This window comes from Fukomys damarensis, unplaced genomic scaffold, assembly GCF_012274545.1.
Source record: "Fukomys damarensis isolate Sample0158 unplaced genomic scaffold, DMR_v1.0_HiC HiC_scaffold_39, whole genome shotgun sequence".
In the NCBI taxonomy this organism is placed as follows: domain Eukaryota; kingdom Metazoa; phylum Chordata; class Mammalia; order Rodentia; family Bathyergidae; genus Fukomys; species Fukomys damarensis.
Window position 1 is genome coordinate 94174354 of NW_022900951.1, and position 23553 is coordinate 94197906.

At 36.5% G+C, this 23553-nt stretch overlaps 1 pseudogene; it reads left to right on the forward strand.

Moving 5' to 3' along the window:
- Nucleotides 1-1162: 1162 nt before the first annotated feature.
- Nucleotides 1163-3057, forward strand: LOC104852901 (annotated as a pseudogene).
- The last annotated feature ends 20496 nt before the right edge of the window (nucleotides 3058-23553 follow it).

The following is a 23553-nucleotide window of genomic DNA, read 5'->3' on the forward strand; positions in this document are numbered from 1 at the left end:
GAATAGACACTTCTCAGAAGAAGTGCAAATGTCCAAAGAATACTGGAAAAATTGTGTAACATCGCTGGCCATCAAATAAATCCAAATTAAAACTACATTGAGGTAATATCTTACCCCAGAAAGAATAGCTGTCATCAAAATATTTAACACTGGTGAGAATATAGCAGAAAAGGAACTCATCTACACTTTTTCTGGGAATGTAAACTAGCACAACTACTATGGAACTCAGTCTGGAGATTCCACAAAAAATAAAAATAGAAATTTCATTTAAACAAGCTATCCCAAAAGAGTTAAAATCAATATGTTCCAGTGATACATACATACACATGTTGGTAGTAGCACAATTTAGAATAGCCAGAACTTGGAAATGGCATGCATGTACCATTAACAGACAAATGGATAAGGAAATGGAGTACTACTATATAAAGGACAAACAAGGAGTTCTCAAGAATGCACCTTGAGAACATAATGTTATAGTGCATCCATGAGTTTTGACTGGTCTCACATACAAACAATAGGGTTATGACCAGAATTTTAGATTTAACTTACAACCAAAATCTTGAGTTATGACTCAAATGTCAGCCACTTGTGTGGTTGTAAACAAAGACTCATAATGCCAAAAAAGCATATGTAATCATATGTAAGTATCAGTTTGAACCTAGATGTATGTGATTTTGGTCAGTGCCTTAAACAATCACTAGGATTACTGCTACCAGTTTTGTCTCAAAAAAGTTAGAAAAGATGCTAAGGAAGGAAGGGAAAGTAAAGAAAGCAATCACAATTGAAAAGAAGAAGGAAATATGAGAGTGGTGTTCCTGTGACCAATCTTACTCGAATGTAAAATATGTCAAAATCTACCATTTCAATGGGGCACGGGGCATGGAGGGACCCAGTGGCCATGGGCAGAGTGGGGCAGCTAGGTGGCAGAAACAGTGGCTTTCATCTCACCAGACTGAAGAGCCCTGCTGCCTGTGGCAGCGGGAAGCACCGTCCCCTGGAAGTTTGGCATTCTGGTTGTCAGATGTTGGAAGGCAATAGGAACAAACACATCCCTGTGGTTTTACATCGTTTCTGGGGTTCAGTGACTTGCCTGCATCAATAGAGTTAAGCTGGAGCTTTGATTTGAAGGATAAATAAAGCACAGCTTCTCAACTGGACATAAATGGATCTACAGACAGCAGTGTTTAACACAGTGTGGGATGGCAAACTCCGGCTTCTTACTAAGTTGTTGGCAAGCAAATCCAAAGAGGAAGTTTACTCCTTGACCTCTGAAAAAACAAATGAGGCTACTCCACTCTTGATGGCTGACAGGTATGGGCACCTCAACATGGTGGAATTCCTCCTTGAGCAGGGCAGTGCCTCCATAGAAGTTGGGGGCTCAGTCAACTTTGATGGTGAAACCATTGAGGGGGCTCCCTCTTTATGGGATGCTTCTGTAGCGGGACATCTGAATGTGGTCCAGTCTGTTAAATCATGGAACATCTGTCAACATTGCTTTGACCAATTCAACTCCTCTTCCAGCATCATGTTTCGATGGCCATTTGGAAATTGTGAAGTACCTTGTAGAACACAAAGCTGATTTGGAAGTGTCAAACTGGCACGGGCATATGTGCTTGATGATTTGGTGTTACAAAGGACATAAAAAGATTGCTCAGTATTTACTTGAAAAGGGGACAGATGTTAACAGAAAGAGTGTTAAAGCTTGAATTCCTGCGAAGCAGTAACCAGAGTATAAAGAGTTTCAAAGATTCCTTCTGGGTAAAACAGTATTGCATGATTGTGCAGAATCTGGCAATTGGACACCATGAAGATGCTTCTTATGTATTTGTCAAAATGGAAAAGGATGGTTATGACATGACTCCCCTTCTCTCAGCAAGTGTGCCTGGTCACACAAACTTTGTGGATTTTTTAACACACCATGCACAGACCAGCAATACAGAATGTATCAATGCTCTGGATCTTCTAGGGGCCACATTTGTAGACAGAAAGAGAAATCTGCTTGTGGTCTTGAAATAGTGGAAAAAGTCAATGAACATGAGGTACAGTGATAGGACTAATATAATAAGTAAACCAGTACCACAGACATTAATAATGGCTTATGATTATGCCAAGGAGGTAAATAGTGCAGAAGAGATAGAAGGTCTTATTGATGATCCAGATGAAATGAGAAAGCAGGCACTATTACTTAGATAATGTATTCTTGGTCCTTTTCATCCAGATCCTTCTTACTATATTAGATATCATGGAGCTGTCTATGCAGACTCTGGAAATTTCAAACAATTTCATCAACTTATGGAAGTATGCTTTGGATATGCAGCAGAATAATTTGGACCATTTAAGCCCAATGACTGCCAGCAGCTTATTATCTTTTGCAGAACTGTTCTCCTTTATGCTACAGGACCAAAGGTCTGCTGGGTACTACTGTTACATTTGATGAATTTATGGGTATTCTGTGCAAAAGTGTGCTTAAAATTGAGTGAGCTATCAAACAGACTCAGTGTCTAGATGACCCATTACAGTTAAATAAGGCTCATTCTGTAATTTTGCATTTAATCTGCTTGTTAGAAAAAATTCCTATACTCTAGAACAGGACCATTTCAAAAATCAAACTATCTACAAGTTTCTTAAATTGCCTACAAAAGGAAAGAATAATTTCAGCCTACTTCATCTCACTGTGGACAAGAATAGTCCATGTGTAGGGAAGTACCCGGTTTGCATATTTCCATTTCTGCAAGTTACTGCAATATTGATAGAATGGGGTGCTGATATGAACATCAGAGACTCTGATGACAATAATCCCCTACATATCGTTGCTTTGAACAACTATCCAGACATCATGAATCTCCTTATCAAACCAGGTGCTCATTTTGATGCTACAAACTTGCACATACAAACTGCTAGTAACTTGCTGAGAAGGAAATAGCTAAAAACTTGATTCAGCCAATAAATCATATCACACTGCAGTGTATTGCTGCACATTTTATCATGAATCATAGAATATATTATAATGGGCAAATCACAGAAAAGCTGGAGACCTTTGATTCACTTCATAGATGATAATTGGAATGTGTTTTACCACTGTTAAAGCATGAATTGGTAACAGTCATTGCAAAAATAAGCACTATTGTGATAACACCAGCATTCAATTACCTTGATATCATTGTGATCTCATTGGCTAATGCATTACAACCATCAAACTTACAGGACTGATTACCCAGTATTTAATATAAATATAGCATATAGTATATTGTTTGTGAATTATTAATAACTGTAATATCATATCCAAATTTCTAAAAATGTCTGCAAAGGATTGCAATTCTGGGTTTTTTTGCTGTTGGGTGTTTCAGAATAAGTGAACTGTTTTTCAATGATATCTTTATACTTTACTGGCTTGTGAATTTTATATAATTGAAGATGCTTTTCTTGATACTTATAAATTACCAAAGTTGAATGAAGATTAAAAAATGCTAAACACCCCAATTACAATCAGTGAATTAGAAAATGTAATTAAAAGTTTACCAATGAAGAAAAGCCCATGTCCTGATGGATTCACTGCTGAAATCTACAAGAAATTTAGAGAAGAACTACTACCACTACTCTTTAAACTTTCAATGAAATTGAAAGGGAAGTGATACTTCCAAATTCATTCCTGGAAATAAGTGTTTCTTTGATTCTAAATCCAGGGAAAGACCCAACCAAAAAAGAAAACTACACATCAATCTCCTTAATGAACATGGATGCAAAAACCCTTAATAAGATACTGGCAATCAGAATACACAGTGTCATCAAGAAGATCATACTCCCTGACCAAGTTGGATTTATTCCAGTGATGCAAGGATGGTTCAACATATACAAATCAATCAATGTAATGCACTATATTAACATAGTCAAGGATAAAAACCATATGATCATTTCAATAGATGCAGAAAAAGCATTTGACAAAATTCAACACCAATTCATGATAAAAACCATGCAGAAAATTGAAATAGATAGTCTTTTTCTCAACTTGATAAAGGCTATTTATGAAAAACCAACAGCTAACATCATGTTAAATAGCCAAGAACTGAAAATCTTCACATTAAAAACAGGAACAAGACAAGGATACTGTCAGCATTCTTGTTCAATATAGTTCTGGAAACATTAGCCACAGCAATTAGACAAGAGAAAGAAATTAAAGCAATAAAGATAGGAAAGGAAGAAGTTAAACTGTCATTATTTGCAGAAGATGTGATACTCTACATAGAAAAACCTAAAAAACTTGGCCAAAAGGTTTCTAGACTTCTGTGACACTTTCAGCAGAGTAGCTGGATACAAAGTCAAAATTCAAAAATCAATAGCCTCCTTGCACACAAATAGTCTCATTGAGAGAGAAATTGGGGAAACAATTCCTTTCACAATGGTATCCAAAAACTGAAGTATCTAGGAATCAACCTAATGAAAGAAGCAAAAGAACTCTACAACTCCTACAGCACTCTGAAAAAAGAGATAGAGAAGGATATAAGAAAATGGAAATATATCCTGTGTTCCTGGGTAGGAAGTATCAACATAGTGAAAACTGCTATACTACAAAAATTATAATACAGATTCAATGTAATCCTGATTGAAATTCCAACAGTATATTTCACAAAATTAGAGAAAATAATCCAAAAATTCATTTGGAACCAGAAGAGACCTAGAATAGCGAAAGCCATTCTAGGTAACAGAGACATGACAGGGGATGTCACAATCCCCAACTTGAAACTACTACAAAGCCACTGTGATAAAAACAGCATGGAATTGGCAGAGAAAAAGACCTGAGGATCAGTGGAATAGATTAGAAGATACATAAACAACTCCAGATGTACTCAGCTACCTCAACTTTGTTAAAGGAGCCAACCATCCTTAGTGGAGGAAAGATAGCCTCTTTAATAAATGGTGTTGGAAAAACTGGATTTCAACAAGCCAAAGATCAAAACTAGTCCCTTATCTTCCACCATGCACTAAACTAAAGTACAACTGGATTAAAGATCTAAAAATAAAAAAAGAAACTTGATGGAAGATAAGTTAGGCAGAACTCTTGAAGACATTGGCATAGTAAAAGATTTTATGAACAAATACTCAATAGCACAGGAATTAGAACAAAGAATCAACAAGTGGGATCTCACCTTCTCAAAAAGCTTCTGCACTGCAAAAGAAACTATCAACAGAGCTAAGAGACAACCTGCAATGTGGGAAAAAATTTACCAGCTTCTCCTCAGACAAAGGAATCTTATCTAGAATATATAAAGAACTCAAAAATATCTGCCCTCCCCAAATATAAGGTCCCAATTCAAATATGGACACCTGAAATGAACAGATATTTCTCAGACAAAGAAGTAAAAGCAGCAAATAAATATATGAAAAATTGTTTAACATAATTGGTCATTCGAGAGATGCAGATAAAAACAATGCTGAGCTTCCAACTAACCCCAGAAAGAATGGCTGCTATCAAGAAATCAACCAATAACTAATGTTGACAGGGCTGTGGGGAGAAAGGAACCCTTCTCCATTATTGGTGGGAATGCAGACTGGTGCAACCACTGTGGAAATCAGTATGCAAATACCTCACAGAAGTAGGACTAGAGGTTCCATTAAACCCAGCTATTGCTCTGCTGAGTATCTTTCCAAAAGCAATAAAAGAATCATATCACAGTTATATATGCACACCTATGTTTATAGCAGCACAGTTTGTAATAGCTAAAACTTGGAAAGAGCCCACCTGCCCTCCAGTTGGGGACTGGATAAAGACGATGTGGTTTTCTATAAAATGGAGTATACTGAGCCACAAAGCATGAGAAACTGGTAATTCATAGGAAAATGTATGAATATTAAGGCCATACTCTTAAGTGAAATAATTAAGACACGCATTTGTAAGAACAAAATAGTTTCTCTGGTGTGAAAAACTAAAAGTGTAAATAAGATCCAAGTTCTATAACTGATTATATGAAATAGGAAGTAAAGGGCTAAAGTCGTAGGGGGAAGTAGAAAGGGAAGGGGAAAGGAAATAAGGGAAAAGAAAAAATATGAGAAAAGGAAAAACATGAAAACAAATTTTTTTAAATGTGGGAGGTGTAGTGGGTGAAGGGAGGACAGGGGTGTGGGGGAAAAATGAGAACCAACATCTATCATGCAAAGGTACAAGATCCCATTGATAAATGTAAGTATACTGTATACTTAAAAAGTATCTCTAACCTCAACAAGATTAAAAAAAAAATAAAAGAAAAAGAAATAACTAGAGTACAAAGATTTGCCATTCAAGGCTTTCCTCATCGTGGACAATGCTCCTGCTCACTCATGAGGTTTGGAAGAAGAATTGGCTGAAGAATTCTCATGGCTCTCAGTAAATTTCCTCCCACCTAATAAAACTCCTTTACTGCAGCCTGTGGACCAACAGGTTATAGCTAACTTGAAGAAGCTATACAACAAGGAACTGTTCCTGAAATGCTTCCAGATGCTCTCACATACAGATTTAACCCTTAAAGATTTCTGGAAAGAACATTGCAAAAACCTTTCCTATTTGTGGTTAATTGAGAAATCCTTAGATCTTTCTAGAACACTGAGATCTTTCTCAATGAGAATGAGACGTAAAATTGTACAAGAGAGAAACTAAAGTCTGTGTCGATAACCCTAAGCCTTCAACTGACCCTGTGGTTGATGCCATTGTCAGTATAATATAGTCTATAGGCTTGTAATTAGACAGTGGTGATGTTGAGGAACTGGTAGAGGAACACTCAGAGGAATTGTCTACAGAGAAACTGCAGCAACTTCTGGTTAAGTAACACAGAACGACAGCTGAAGATCTTTCTGATGAGGAAAGGGAATATCAGCAATCAGTGCAGCAATTTTTTTTCTTCTGAAAAAAATAAAGAAATCTTGAAAAGATGGACAGAGCTATAAACATTTCTAAAGAAGAACCACCGAGACAGAGACAAAGCCAATCACTGCATTCACTTGCTTACTGACAATATCATGTCATCCTTCAGAATAGTGTTAAAGAAAAGACAGAAACTACAACCTTAGACCAGTTTTTTAGTGGGTTACAGTTTCTCCTAAAGGGAGAAAGGACACCAGAGAACCAGATTCCTGATGCTCTTATGGAAGAGGATGCTCCTTCCAAAGAGTAACCACCTTCCATTTCATCTTCCCTTCCTGCAAACTGAAGATGTCAACCTGATTGGTGAGTATAGTATGAAATTATTGTTTCTGTAAACTAGGCACATTTTATAATGTTTTGGTGAATATACTAGGGACATTCTTCATGTTTCTGATAAATTACACATTTATACAAACATTTTTATTTTTAAAATATTAGTTAAGAAGTATTTTGGGAGGCTGAGAATGCATTATGGATATTTCCATTATTTCTTATGGAAGAAATTGTCTTGACTTAAAACCAACTTGTGTTATAACCAGTCCTCATGAACAAATTGAGTTCATAAGTCAAGGGTACATGAAAGTGAAATAAGTCAGACATACAAGCTTAAATATCATGTGGTTTCTCTTATTTGAAAAACTTTATATATAGATATATAGAGAGCAATATATTCAAATATAAGGCATACATTTTTAACATGATAAAATGTATCTATTGTAAAGACTCTCAAAAGAGTTTCAGTGTTGTTCTGCAAATTCCATCCCCTGAACAGTAATATCAACAATAACAACAGGGCTGGGGATGTAGCTCAGTGGCACTACTGAGTGCAAAGTCCTGAGTTCAATCCCTGGTAACAAAAAAACAAAACAATAACAAGAGTAACAGTAGCAATGTTTATAGATGCCATATGTAGAACAATGATGTTTCCTATTTTATGTTATTTATCTTCTTTAATTTTCACATTCCTAACCATAAGTACTATTTTTATCTCTATTTACAAATGAAGAAATTGAGATCATAAAAACAAATATGTACAAAAAAGATATAGTTATTTTTGTTAACGTTTGAGTTATATGCCTAGATATTCAAGAATATTAGTTTTAAGTGAAATACAGAGTTCAAATAGTTGATAACTTCATTCTTTGTAAAGCTACATAATTGTAGAGCAGCATATACTAGTAGAGAAATACATTGAAACACATACATTATGAATAAAAGTACTCAATATTGTAAATTTGTTGTCTTTCAAAACTATATATGTTTTCCAATTGAATTCTACATTTCCAATTGAAATATTTTGACAAATATATATTAACACTCATAGCAATGAATAAAAGTATGAGGATATCTGGGGAATATTTGGGAAAAAAGTGATGAAAAAAATAGCTCTATAACTCCCCCTCCTTCAGTCTTGTACGTTTTACTGTTATCAAAGTGTACAGAACACTGGGGTAGGATTATATATATATATCGTAATAACCTATTATATGCTTAATAAATACCTAGAATAGGGAAACTCAAAGTTCCCAATGTAATAAGAAAATAGAGGGCTGGGGATTTAGCTCAGAGGTTCTGCAGCCTGCCTTGAAGGCTCCAGGACCCGAGTTTGATCACTGTTACAAAAAAAAAAAAAAAAGAAAGAAACATGAGTTATCCTGATTTTAATTCATTTGTACTGAAATATCTCAGCTAAAGTATAGTTTGGTCACAACATTTTATAGGAAAAACATTTTTCTACTTGCTTTATTTCTATGTTTCCATGAAAGATAAAGTTTGTTAGATGGTTTTGTCACTTGGAATTACATAAGGGTCAATTTAGCTTTTCTCTTTTCTTCTCAGAATGGACTTCATATGATGTGGATTTTTCATGTCCTTCATAAACTAAAAATAAGTACTTTGATGGAAAGAATTATTCTCACAAGGAAAAATTACAAATGTAGCTTTATACTCTCAGAAAAATAATTTTATAGAAAGTTTCTAAAATATGAAGAAAGAATGTATCACAAATTATGAGCATGTTGCTGCAAGCTTGCTGTAAATATGTAAGTAAATCAGTTAGATGACACTTGAGATAAAAGTAAAATACTTCACTTATTTGGATTTTAGATCTGGTTATTCAAAATTTTTAAACAAAAATATCTTTATTGAATAAATGGATACATAAATCCAAAGATTTATTCTTTCACCTCACCACATAGGGAGCAGATTGAAGACACAGTTAGTGACAGCCTGCAGTAAAACAAATAGCTGACAGTAAAATTATTTTTAAAAATCTTCATACACAGCCTAGAGCTATTTACTACAGAGGCAAATAGTCCTACAAGCGGCATGGTCCCTGAAGATGTATCAACATTAAAAGTCTGCTTAGTAATTATTGACATAACAGCTACTATTTATTGAACCTGTATTATGTTGACAAGTACTATACTAAAGGTTTTATACACATCATTTCATTTATCCTCACAACAGTCTTATAAGATGACTAGTATTATTTACCTAATATTATCCACAAGGAAGTAGAAAAAAATAAGCAATGGACAAGCACTGCACATATCATAGGCAACTTCGATTGAACTCCAGAACTTTGTGACTCTAAGGTCATAAGGATTTATCTATTCTGCTGTGCTGTCTTCGGCAGTCACTTCCACTCAACACATTGTAATAGGAAATCCAGACTTTCACTTCCACTTAACTTATTAATCTCTCAATTAACCAGCATACTGAGGGAATAAACAGATGAGTAGGAGTAGCATTGCTCTAAGGGTTATCCTAAAGGAGCTCCCATCTTACTGAGGGAGCACATGTGTGAAGAAATTTGTCAGCAGCATAACAATGAAACTAAACTATTTCTTGTTTGGTGGACAGTAAATAATTATTACTACACACTTGCATTTCTATGCATTGCAATGTAATTTTAATACTTATTTGTCATTTAACTTTTAATCATAGATATCAAAAAATGCATTCCACAAAACCTTAAAGAATTTTGGAAAGGAGAGAGGGAATTCTAAACTAGAGAAGAGCCTGCACAAATGCATGAAAGAATGAAAAATAATAATGAATTGAAAGATGGTAGACTTTTCCGGATTGCCATCAGTGTGTCTTAAACCCAAGTCAAGTTAGACCTGGAGGTGCACATTTATAATCCCAGCACACAGGAGGCTGAGTTAGTATGGTTTCTGTGAGTTAGAGGCCAGTTTGGGCTACATAGTGAGTTCCAGCATGGACTACATTACTGAGTGAGAACATCTCTTAACAAAACAAAACAGCAGAGTCATATGGAGTATCTTTTTAAAAAATCTGATTCACAGGGCCTACACAATGATTTTGATGCAGGAGAACTGGGGTGGAGAATCTGAATGTGAGGTAAGCCTCACCACTACAACCAAATGAATCTGATGCCTGATACAGGGAAGAAATCCTGGACTAGTTTGCTGAAGAAAGAAAGCAATGAAAATCTCCACTTAAGGAGCCTAATAGCCCTCCTCATTTTTGGCATCAAGACTGGGACAGTCTCTTGGGTTGCAAGTCTGGTTTTTCTGTGGGTCATTTAACACCCTGAGCACTGCAAGCCACAAGGACATTTGAGGCATTTTGCCTGTGAACTGCAGGCATGTATAGAAGCCCAACTATTTCCCTTTTTTCATAGCTCAGGCTGCAAGACATCCTTAGCATGATGCTATGATAGCCATCTAGTTGGGGCACACAGCCCCTGTGGCATGAATATACAAATAGCTCTTTATAGGCATAATTATGAAATTATGGTCACCTTAAACAACTGATCCTGACACCCCCCTACCCTATTCTGAACTTTTCCTCCCTTCGAAGATATCCATTCTCAAAGATTCTTCATGTACTAGAATTCATCTACAGGCTGAAAGGAAAGTATGTATGCTTAAGGAATGGTTTGTAGATCTTTGGCAACCCATGTCATAAAATGTTACCAGCTTCTCTTTTTCTTAGAATATGTGGTTGTATTTTTATGTTTAAAGCTATAATTTTAAAGTACTCTTGAGATATTTTAATCAGGAAAGTAGGTAAATGAGACTTCAATAAAAGAAAACAACATATGACAATAAAATTTAAAGCAAAAATACTTTCTGATCATTATTCACTAAGCAGTTCCCATAACATTCCTGTTTCTGGGAAATATAAAGTCTAGGTGTGATAAAAAAACTCAAGGACATGAAGGCACCCTAAGTTGGACTGTAGAAATCAGTTTTTTATTGGTGTCAGGACACTAGGACACTTTTTTTGCTCCAGTTCACTTTTTATTGAGTGTGTGTGTGTGTGTGTGTGTGTGTGTGTTGGTGGATAGCTGTCTGTCTGCACAGTCCAACAGGAGGTGAAATGGAAGATAGTAGGAAATCAGAGACAAAGCCACCCTTCCTCAAGATTACAACATAAAATAAGAATTCTAAGTCAGTGTTAAAGATTTAGAAAAACTAAAACAATAAAGAGCAAAGAAAATGAACATTCCTAATCCTGCAGCAGTTGGACATTGCATATATAATGAAACCTTAATTAACTAATAGAATGAAAAATATATGGTTTTTTCACACTATTTTTTACTGGTATTTTTATGTATACAGTATAGTTACATTCATCATTGGGATCTTGTACCTTTACATGATGTATCTTGGTTCTTACTTTTTCCCCATACTCCTGCCCTCCCTTTACCCCTCCACCCTTTCCTATTTAGGAGGACTTTGTTTCTATTTTTTTTCTCATATTTTTTCATTTCCCTTATTGCCTTTCCTCTATGCTTCCTACTTCTTATACTCCTTTAGCCATGTTCTGAACCTTATTTACACTTTTAGTTTTGTCACACCAGAGAAACTATCCGGTATTTACACATGTATGTCCTATTTATTTCACTTATAGACTCAATATGCATTCATTCATCTATAAATGTCTCTATTTGCTCATTCTTTATAGATGAGTAGTACTCTATTTTATTAAAAAAAACAAAAAACAAAAAAAACACATCGTCTTTATCCAGTCTCCAACTGCTGGGCAATGGGGCTGTTTCCAAGCTTTAGCTATTACAAGCTGTCCTGCTATAAACATGGGTATACATATATCACTGTGGTATGATTCTTATAATTTTTTTGGAAAGATAGCCAGCAGATGAATAGCTGTGTCAAATGAAACCTCTAATCTTAGTTTTTTTGAGGTATCTCCATATTGATTTCCACAGTGATTGCACCAGTCTGCACTCCCAACAACATTGGAGAAGGGTTCCTTCCTCCCACAGCCCTGCCAGTAGTTGTTATTGGTTAATTTCTCTATAGCAGCCATTCTTTCTGGAGTGAGGTGGAAGATCAGCATTGTTTTCATCTGCATCTGTAGAATGACAAGTGATGCTGAACAGTTTCTCATATATTTATTTGCAACTTTTATTGTTTGTCTGAGAAATATCTGTTAATTTCAGATGCCCATTTTTGAATGGGGTCTTTGTATTTTGGGGGTCTGATTTTTTGAGTTCTTCATATACCCTAGAGAGTAGACCTTTGTCTGAGGAACACCTGGTAAAATTTTTTCCCATTTTTAGGTTGTTTCTTAGCTCTGTTGGTGGTTTTTCTTGCAGTGCAGAAGCTTTTTAATAAGATGAGAGCCCAGCTGTTGATTCTTTGTGCTAGTTCCCGTGCTACTATTTGTTCATAAAGTCTTTTCCAATGTCAATGTCTTTGAGAGTTCTACCTAACTTATTTTCCAGCCAGTTTAGTGTTTCTGTTTTAATATTGATATTTTTAATCCACTTCAATTTTAGTTTAGTCACACTATATATTTTAAGGAAAAGGCAATGGCACAAAAGAAATACTGCAGAAAAATAAATAATACTACTTGTTACATATGTCCAATAGTTAGGAGACTACTTTCTTTTAATTAATGGTGTATATAATAGTTATTCAGAACAACATTGTATGTCTGCTCATATTCGTACTATCGGCAAAGTACTGTTTATATATGATCTCATTTAATTCTCATAACACCCAATATTTTATGGCATGTATGTCAAATAAGAAAACTGAAGCTTTGGTGATCTTAAGTCAGTGAAAGACCCTGAGTCATAAAAAAATTCATTTTGACTGGTGCATTATCACTACTAAAATAAGAACCATCCTTGACTCATTAAAAGAATTTTTAAAAAGAAGCAAAAAAGGGGGAAATATTTTAAATTTTTAAAGAAACAGTTTTGGTTAATTTGAAATTTCAATGAACCTATAACACTCACATATGTATGCAATGACCAAGCATTATGAATAGGCCAGGTGACTCTGTTCAGGATCTCATTCCTACTGAGTCACTAGAGTAGTGGTGTTAGTCAGGGATACTGAAAGAAAGAATGTGAAGTAGGTCTTAGAGTAGAGGTGAGGCAAAGAAGAGCAATTTTACAAACAGGAAAAGGGAATGGAATTCACAGGTGGGTGGTGATAACTTGAAAGCCAAACATGGCATTAAAATTTTCAAAGTTAAGAATGGATAGGTTTATCTAGCTAGAGAAAGAATATAAGTAGTGAATAATGAGATATAACACAGGAAATACTGTCTCAAATTGTCTAGTTAAGTATTGTCAATAGGCTGAAACTAGTTCTTATTTCATTGAAAAGCTCACAGATTTTCCATTTTGAGCTGTTCTAGTAAGTTTTAAGAAAGCTGTGTATTTCATAGTGTTAAATTTAAAAATTGTCAGAGCAAAGAGAAAATAGAGGTCTGAAACTGATTCCATGGTTTTGACAAGGTTACTATAGTTTGTAGTGTTTTATGGAATAGTTTGATTGGAATCTGGTTCTGGAATAAGACTTATCTTGAATTCTAGCTCTTCCACTTACCAGCTCTCTGGTTAGATACAAAATAATCTCTCTATGACTTGATTTCCCCATCCATAAATTTTTCAAAGTTGGCATTACAAATAAACATACTTTTAGCATCTAACACAATATAGAGCACTAGTAAAAGACAAATTACCTTCAGTGAATATTATTTTTAAAATCTGAATGCCAACAAGAACTGACAATTAGTAACTAGACTAGACATAGATTGCTGGCTTAGGTGGTAAATTCAACAACATACATACATGTATTGAGCCACAAATCCTTAGTACAAAGGCAATGTTAAAGTGACAATGCATAGAAAACCTCACATAAACCTCAGGAAGTAGCATATAATATTTCCTGCAATGCTATAGATTTGCTAATAAAGAATTCCTATCTCACCCTAAACAGTGGACTTACCACTCCCTCTTCAAAAATATTCAGTAATTAAGAAACAATATTAATTATATTAATCTCAGCTGAACTAAGTAACCTCAGAAAAACTAAGAGCCACCTCTTTAGTTTGGTTAACTTCAGAAACTAGCCTAGGGAAGTATGCAATTTGTGGCTACAGAGAGTTCTGTTGAAGTCTTGAATGTTGGTTTGAATAAAGTATCTGAATGTCATGTCCCTCATTGGTAAAATATGGATAATAATGCCTATCATTTAAAGAGTTGAGTAAAGATTAAAAGTACCTAAAGCACCTCGCTGGAGCCAATAGTAGATGCTTCATAAAGGAAGTTTTGAATATTATAAACTATATCATATAGTGTCTAAATTAACTAAGGTGGTGTGTAGTTTTTTTTATTTTTAATCACATTCTTGGATGGTCCCTTAATAAGAACACTTCCAGCAAACTGAGGACAGGCAAACTCCACATAACTACCTTAGTTTAAACTAGTTTAATTTGTATACATATAATTTTTCATACAATGATAAAAGTAGGCATAATGGAATCATTGGTGATACTTAAATTTGTTTTAGTTAATACTTTCAAATTCTTCATGGAGTCTCTTGATTTTTGCAACAAGGAAGCAAAACAAATTCTCTTGGTTTATATCATTTTTAATTTTCCATCCTGTCTTTGAATGATAGTCATGACAATATTGCATGGCTGTTATGGTTGTGATTTGGTTTGTTCTTTCTATTGTAACAATGTTGAGAGACAATTTAAGAGGTGTTTGGGTCATGAAGGTCGCATGTTCATTGCCATTCCTCTAGGAATGAATTAGCTCTTGTGAGAAGAGGTAGTTATGAGGGTGGGTTGTTTAAAAAGTGAGTTTGGGGGCCAGGGATTTAGCTCAGTGGTTTTGCCACCTGCCTCACAAGTGCAAGATTCCAAGTTCGATACTCAGTACCAAAAAAATAAATAAAAGTGAGTTTGTATTCCTTGGCTTTCTCTTTCATCCATCCTCCTACATGCCTACCTTCCCCTCCATCCTTCTGCTATGTTTTAATGCTTTCCCTTGAAGCTGAGAGGTGGTTTTCCCATGCTCTTAGACTCCTCTTTCTTCAGAAAAGGGAACCCAAATGAACTTCTATTATTTCTTTATATATCACTCTATTTTAGGTATTCTGTGGTACACTTGAAGAGAGTAAAATGGATGCATTAAAAATAAAGGCATTTAGCATTTATTGAGCTAACACTCCATATCAGGGAGTATGTTACATGATTTACATACTACATCTCATTTTCAAAGTAAATCATCCCTAAAGCATGTGAATTATTTTGTCATCATTTTACAGAGGGGTTAGTAATCTTAAATACCTTGCCAGAGTCAAGGAGCTAGTACATGGCCAACACAGAAAATGAAACTAATATTTGCTCTTCACAAGCGTCCAAATTGGGGTTCCTAAACACTCCTAGATTTGAGATATTCATGCTCAGTGTTGAAAGGCAGCAGCAGTGGCAATTATAATGTAAAGTAAGGAGTATTCTGTATCCATCTAAACAGCATTACCAGACCTGACTGCAAAAGATGTTGGTTCACTCTCCTCACAAATTCCTATTAAGTTTGTAAACATTTTTATTAGGATATGTTTGTGCACATAATGATTATGTTCATTGTAGGGAGTTTATACCTATATACAACCCATTATGATCCTTATTCTATCCAGTACTCTTCTTTTCTTCTATCTAGTACATCTCTTTTTCATCTTCCCTTTTGCAAAAGATCTGTGTTTCTAATTATTTATTTTTTATTTTGCTGTATTTTCTTATTTTTTCTCTCATTGAGTTTATTGGTACATTTTAGGTAAACAGTACATTTACATTCATCATTGGGATTTTGTAACTTTATATTACAGGTCTTGGTTCTCATTTTTTCCCCTTGTCTCTGCCCTCCCTTTATCTGTTGGATTTCTCATATAATTGAAACCATGCAGTATTTAAGATTGTGTGTCTTATTTATTTCACTTAATATTGTGGTATCAAGTTGTATTTTCCTTGCTATAAATGACTCAAAATTTTCCACCTTTATGGCAGAATAATACTCTATTGTGTATATATGCTAGTTTTTCTTTCTTTATTAATCTGCTGATGGAAACATAGCCTGCTTACAAGATGCATCTATTACAAACTATGTTGCTATAAACATAAGTATGCACATGTCACTGTAATATGATGTATTTAACTCCATCTGGATGATGCAGAGAAGGGGAATACCTGAATCAAATGTAATTCCTAGTTTTAGTTTTGTGGGGAATCTTCAAGCTGACTTGCTTATTGATTGTACTAGTTTACATTCCCACCAACAATATAGGATGCCTTTTTCTCTGCAGCATTGCCAGCATTTGTTATTTTATTTTTTATTGATAGTCATTTTTTCTGGAATGAGATGTAATCCCAGTGTAGTTTTACTTTGCATTTCTATGATAGCCAGAGGTATTGAAACTTTTTGTCATGTATTTACTGGTCATTTGTACTTCTTCTTTTGAGAACCATATAATCATTTCAGTTGCCCATTTTTTGATTGGGCCATATACTTGGGAGATGCAAATTTGAGTTCTTTTTATCTTCTAGATATTAATCTTCTCTCTGAGAAATATTTAAAAAAATATTTCCCATTATGTAGGTTGTCTCTACATTATCTTTCTTCTGCTGTGTAGAAATATTTTTATTTAGTATGATTGTTGGGGTCTCTTTCTAGAGGAGGGGACTTGGGGAGATGACCCTGGACACAATGAATGAACAAAAGTTGATGGCTAATGGCAAAGTTTATTTCTTACTTAGGGTCTTTATAGCAGTTTGAAGGTGACCCACAAGCAAGGTCACAGTGGTTTGATGATTAACAATAGTCACAAGGAGGCATGAATAAGATAAAGGGCAATCACAAGAAGCTAGGAACAGATACACCCTGTTCAAACTAAAGACAGAACATCTAGATAAAACAACATCTGTTTATGAATAAAAGGGAGTGTGAACTGATAAAAGGGAAAGTAAACCAGGAATAAGAACAAAGAAGGAATTAGGGAGTGGTTCTGCCATCCAGGGACTTGGCTCCAGCACATCACCTTAGGGACACCTGTGCCCTGGTGAGAAGCAGCATTCCAGGACTCTCGGTCAGCACTTCAGCCGTCCATCCTCTCATGCCCCAACAATTCCTCCTATAATTTTTTCCAAAGAGCCAGCATAGCAGTGAGGACATGCCCAGAGGTTTGTGCAACTATCAGTCTTTTGAGGAGACAGTATCCTGTGGAAAACAATATGATAATCAATAAGAGAACAATCAGAGCACTGGATACAGAGTGTGTGAAGCTCTGAAACATGCCACTAGAGTCCAGCCCTCACAAATGATCAGCAATATAAGTAGCCATATCTTGATAGGGTACAGGTGCCAATGATCTATCAAAAATGGATGAAATATCTTGTAGCAAGTCATCTACATTGATGGACAAGTTGTTATGAAAGTCTTACAGATGATATTTAATCTGATCCCACTTATAATGGGTGTGATTGTACAGATGGGGTAACACAAATTTGTGAGGAATTCCAATCACATTGTAGCATAACCTGATTTTGAAGGGCAACTATCTGTTCTCCCAGCATTTCACAGTTTGTTGTAAGTCCTCAAATTTATATTCCAATTCCTGATCAATAGCAGATTATTTTAACCATAGCTGGTGTGAATTCTTCTGCCAAGTATGTACAAAATTGTGTGTTTGTACTGCGGTCTATAGGGCCACACCAGCAACCACAGTTGTGGCTGTCACAGCAATGAGCCCTATGACTAGCAGTACCAATTCGACAACAAAACGCTTAGAGCAGTGATATAATTTAGACAGAATTTGATAAGCTAAGCCCCCATAGGGGTCACCTTGCCAGGGCCGAGTAAGATTGACTGGCAGCCAGATGCCCCATCCAGGCCTTCAACAGAAAAATGGAATCATGAGTGGCATCAAAAGGAACAGAAGCATTAAGGCAGGTATACAGTCTACATTCAGAACAAATAACACTTTTTTCAGAAAAATTGAAACTAACAGATCCTATCATAATAACAAATGTCAATTTTACACAACAGCTTACACACAGACTAGAATTATAAGTAAAATTATACTCAGAATAGGAAGGGGCAGTACCAGCAAACTTTCCTTTCCAAGTGAACCAGTGATGGAGTGCCACAGGAAGCTTCCAAAGGTCTCGTTGCTCGGGGCTCAATGGACAAGGAGTTGTGGCCGAGGTGGTGCGAGGCCCCTCATGCCAGGCAAGAAGTCCTCCTTCTCTTCCTGTGCGGATAGTACTTTTAGTAACATTCCAAGATAATCACAAAAGGTGAAATTAATATCTTGTGAACAGTTAGGTAAGAATTTACCATGCAGTCCCCAATTTGCCCATACCATATCTGTGCTGTTTTTACGATTAACTTACCGTGCGGACCCCAACACCTGGACCAACGAGCAGGTGTGTACACATAATGTTTATAGGTAATTGTAGGATAGAGAGGATCAGAAGCTTTTCCCAAAACCTTTGTAGTATTCAATTCTGATATGGCAAATGTATGAGCCTGCAATAAGCCCATAAGAGTGCAGGTAGTCTGAAGGGCAGGCAAAATATATGCCCAAGATTGTAAAGCAATATCTAAACACAACGTGGAGTTTCCTACTAATAAGGGTGCTATATTATACCCCAAAGTAAGATTAATTACTGTAGATTTTTCTTCTGGGAAAATGAGATTGCTTTTTTCCCATGGGCCAGGAGTGTGTACACTATCATTGCAGTACAATGGAGGTCCAGATTCAGTCCATTCCACAAGGTGAAGTAAAGGTGGATAAGGTACATAAGCCCAATAAGTGTGATTATACCCCATTACCTGGGAAGTACAGGTAAGAAGAAGCTTTTTTTTCCTAGAATTGCCATGGCCCATATGAACCCTGAAAAGGTATCAATAACAACATAAATATATTTAAGCCTGCCAAATGAAGAAAGTGACTAACATCCATTTGCCAAATTTGATTAGGAACACAGCCTCTAGGATTGGTGCCGAGAGGAGCTTGTCTCAGGTTTAGAGGATGGCAAACAGGACAGGTCCGCACAATCCGCTTGGCTGTGACAAAAGGAATTTTCCATTTCTGATGTAATCGCCCTGCATTAGAATGTAACATTTGGTGTTTTTCTTCAGCGGAAGCAAAGGCAACAGTTAATAATTTATCAGCAAAATCATTACCATAAGTAAGTGGACCTGGGAGTCGGGTATGAGAGTGAATATGGGTGTTGAACACAGGATTAACTCTTTCTCAAAGGAGCTGTTGAACAGCCTGTAATAATCGAAAACAGGGGAAGAAAAGGCATGAAGTACATAGGAAGCAGGGGGAAAACACGGGCAACATATTGAGAATCTGTAACTATATTCACAAATTTAGAAATGTTGAACAGCACACAATGCACAGCAAATAATGTATTTTGTTGAGTAGATGAATATGGAGAAGCTGTGTGAAGAGTCTTTGATTTCTGAAAATTGATATCTTATTTAATTTAATAGCATCAGGGAAAAAGTTTTCTGCTAAAGGAATCGGGGATGAAGAGACAATAGAAGAAATAATCCAGTGATGTTGGGACAAAAAGAACAACAAAGGATCACGAGGTAAATGAAATAAAAATTTTCCATAAAAATCAACCAAAGCAATCTGAAAATTGGGAGAAAATCGCTGTAAAGTTTGAAACTGGCATGAAGTGAGAGGCAGATGAACAGCATCAGGATCAACAGCTTTTAACGTATTACTCAAGTTTGTCCCAAAACAATGAGAGAGGCAATTAGTTCAAAATATGGTGTGACTTGGTGGGGAGGCTGAACAGGAAGATAAATCCATTCAACAGGAGAGTTTATTTGATAAGTCCTGTGGGGCTGTCAGGAGTGTTAATAACAAGAAAGGAAAAGAGGCAAATCATCATGAATATGAAAAGTGAATAGAGATTGCAAAGCACTTTCAACAAGTTGTAGTTCTACTAAAGCCTTCTCAGAGAGGTTTCATGGGCTGTCTAAAGCAGAGGGTCCTGATAATGTAGAAAACAGGTTAAGCAACTGGTAATTAGGGATGCCTAATATGGGACAAATCCAAGTGATATCTCCCAGTAATTTTTGAAAGTTATTTATAGTTTGCAAAGATTTTCTTTGAAGAGTAATTTTTTGAGGTTGAATCTTAGTTGCCTGTAATCTGAATCCTAAATAGAAGTAAGGATCATCAGTTTGAATTTTTTCTGGTGCAATTTGAAGCCCATGGTATTCTGAGTCTCTTTTGTTATCAGAAAACAAAGCCTGTAATTTCAATTTAGCCTTACAGGCAAATATGATATCATCCATATAATGTACAATGTAGCAATCAGAATATTTACTACCCACTGATTGTAAAGCCTGGGATGCAAATAATTGACACATGGTGGGAGAACTCATCATCCCTTCAGGCAATACTGTCCATTGATATTGTTGTCTAAGTAATGCATTATTGATAGAAGGCAGGGAAAAGGCAAAGCACTTTCGATCATTGGCATGTAAAGCAATAGTGTAGAAGCAATCTTTCAAATCTATAATAATCAAATGCCAATCTTCAGGAATCATAGAAGGAGAAGGGAGCCCTGGCTTTAGAGCCCCCATGGGAAACAATGAATTATTAACTTGTCATAAATCAATCAACAATCGCCAATTACCTGATTTTTTCTTGATAACAAAAATAGGAGAATTCCAAGGGGATAGTGAAGGCTCCATATGTCCCTTTTGTAATTGCTCTGTAACAATATTATGTGTGGCCTGCAATTTTTCTTTAGTAAGGGGCCACTGATCAACACATGTAGGGTCTTCAGATTTCCAGGATATTTTAATAGGAGTCAATGGTGCAGGCCATTCAGTGGCCCCTACGAAAAAGGAGAAAAGGAGAGAGTAGCCTTCCATTGTCCTAACAAGTCTCGGCCCCCCAAGTTGAAATGAATGTCTAAAACATATGGTTGTATATATGCAGATTGATCATCAGCCCCTTTAACCATAAGCAACTGAGATGATTGGAGTGTATAGGGGCCAATAGAACCTACTCCAGTTATGGCACAATGGACTTGGTTATATGGCCATCTAGAGGGCCAATGTTTTTTAGCAATAATAGAAACATCTGCACCAGTATCAGCAAGCCCAGAAAATGTTTTGCCTTGAATAGTTATTTCAAATGTAGATTTAATATTGGAAATGGGAGTGGACCAAAATACCCGAGGATTGGTGCTGCCAAATCCTCCTTGCCGAGTTTCATTCTTTGTTTTGGTTTTAATATAAGGTAATAACAACAACTGAGCAATGTTATCTCCTGCGGAAATTACCCAGTGTATGGGGGAGGGCAGGACAATTTGAATTTCATATGTAAAATCAGAATCTATGACCCCTGGCAAAACAATGATTCTCTTAGTAGTTAAACTGCTTCGTCCTAAAATCAGTCCTACTGTACTTTCAGGTAATGGGCTTTATATCCCAGTGGGTATTTTGATAGGGATGGAAGAAGGCACCAGATCACAGTCTATACAAGGGAGGGAAGGTCCAGCCAGGCACGTCCCCTTGTGGCAAAAAGGAGGGAGCCCATGCCTGGAGTGTGGTTGGCTGACTCATACGAAGTGAGGGCGGTTTTTGTTTGTTGGACTGAGGGTTGCCCTCCTTCCTCCTGTTTCCCGGAATGGAGGGAAGGAGTTGATCAGCTGTGTTAGTTTTAGAGTGGCACTCACTAGCCCAGTGACGGCTGAGTTGACAGCGAGGGCAAGGCCCAGAAGGGTCTTTATTAGAAGATTTTATTTTTTGTTGTCCCTGGGGACAATTTCTTTTTAGATGCCCAGGCTGTCCACATCCAAAACAAACATCAGCCTTATGTGCAGCAGTTAATGTGGCTGCCATAATGCAAGCTCTGTGTTCCTGGGTGCCTACATTCCTGCACATCTTTATAAAATCATAAATAGTTCCTGAATCTTTGACTGGAAGTATTAGACTCTGACAGTCCTCATTAGCATTTTCATAAGCCAAGATATTTTTTAATTGTTGTCTGGCTTCTTCACCCACCACACTCCGTTCAATGGCAACCTCCAAACGGGCGATGAAGTCCACATAGACTTCATCTGCTCATTGAACAATTTTCATATAGCTGAGCTGGGACTTGCCAGGAGGGGTAATATGGTCCCAGGCCTCTAGGGTGAGTTCAGCAAGGATTTCAAAAAATTCAGGAAACTCAAAAGCTTCTGTGGCCAGGTCAGATGGATTGGCCATAATTCTGGTGCCTGTAAGCCATGCAAATGTCATACAACCCCTAGCACCACCTTGCATAGCATTTTGTCTAGCCTGATCACAGGCCAGATCATCATACCAAGCCCGCCACTGCAGATACTCCCCTGGAGTCAGCAAGGTATAGCATAAAACCTTAAGATCATATGGAGCCAAGTTGCAATCATGTTTAACATAAGCAGAAAGCATTTGTTTCGAATAAGCAGAATGAGGGCCACACTGGGAGATTGCCTTTTTTAATCCTGCCAGAGTTTTCCAGTCTATGCCTACATGTACATGGACATTTTGTTCCATATCATCAGCATTTTCTTGCACTGGAGAAATAACAGGGAACACATGGGAATCTTCCTGGAAAGGAGCAAGCTGTTCAAATTTATCCAGTAAGGCAGACCAAGAGTGTGAGGACTGGTTTTGATTTTTGGGTAAAATATTGTTGGATTTTTTTGGGGGGGAATTTACTTTCTAGGTATAATCGTACTCATCATCATAATCATCAGTAAACCTAAGGACAGGATAAGTTCAAATAGTAGCTTGTTTATAACAATCAGTCTGTATTGAAACAGAAACTGCTTTCGAGTCTGGTCTGGGAGATTCAGATGACTCACAGGGATCTGAGCCAGAATTTAATAATTTAGAATCTTCTACAGTTTGTTTTAGAATTTGTTTAGCTTCTCCCACTATATTATGTTTAGCCTCAGGGTTATCAAGTACATATTCATGCAAATACACCACCACAACATCATAAATATTAGAAGGACGGTCTGATGAATATGGTGCCAGGACAGCTCGAATTAGGGCCAATACCGGCCAGAAATCAACTGGAATTTGTTCCCCTTAGCTCCACGCTCATTCAACATTGGCTTTAACACGTTTCCAGGTATCATCATCCATGGTGCCTTCATCTGGGAGCCATGGATTGTATTCTCTGGCGACATCAAGACAATCCTCTACCCGTTGTTTGGAAATTTTTACCCCTGCTGTTTTGAAAAGATGACACAACAGGGGAAGGAAAGTGCCGAAATTTCCTTGAGTTTGCCCCATCCCTGGGGTTGTGTCTGACTCACCGTTCCAAATGCTCTCATCGTTCCTGGGTTCCACTCCCCAT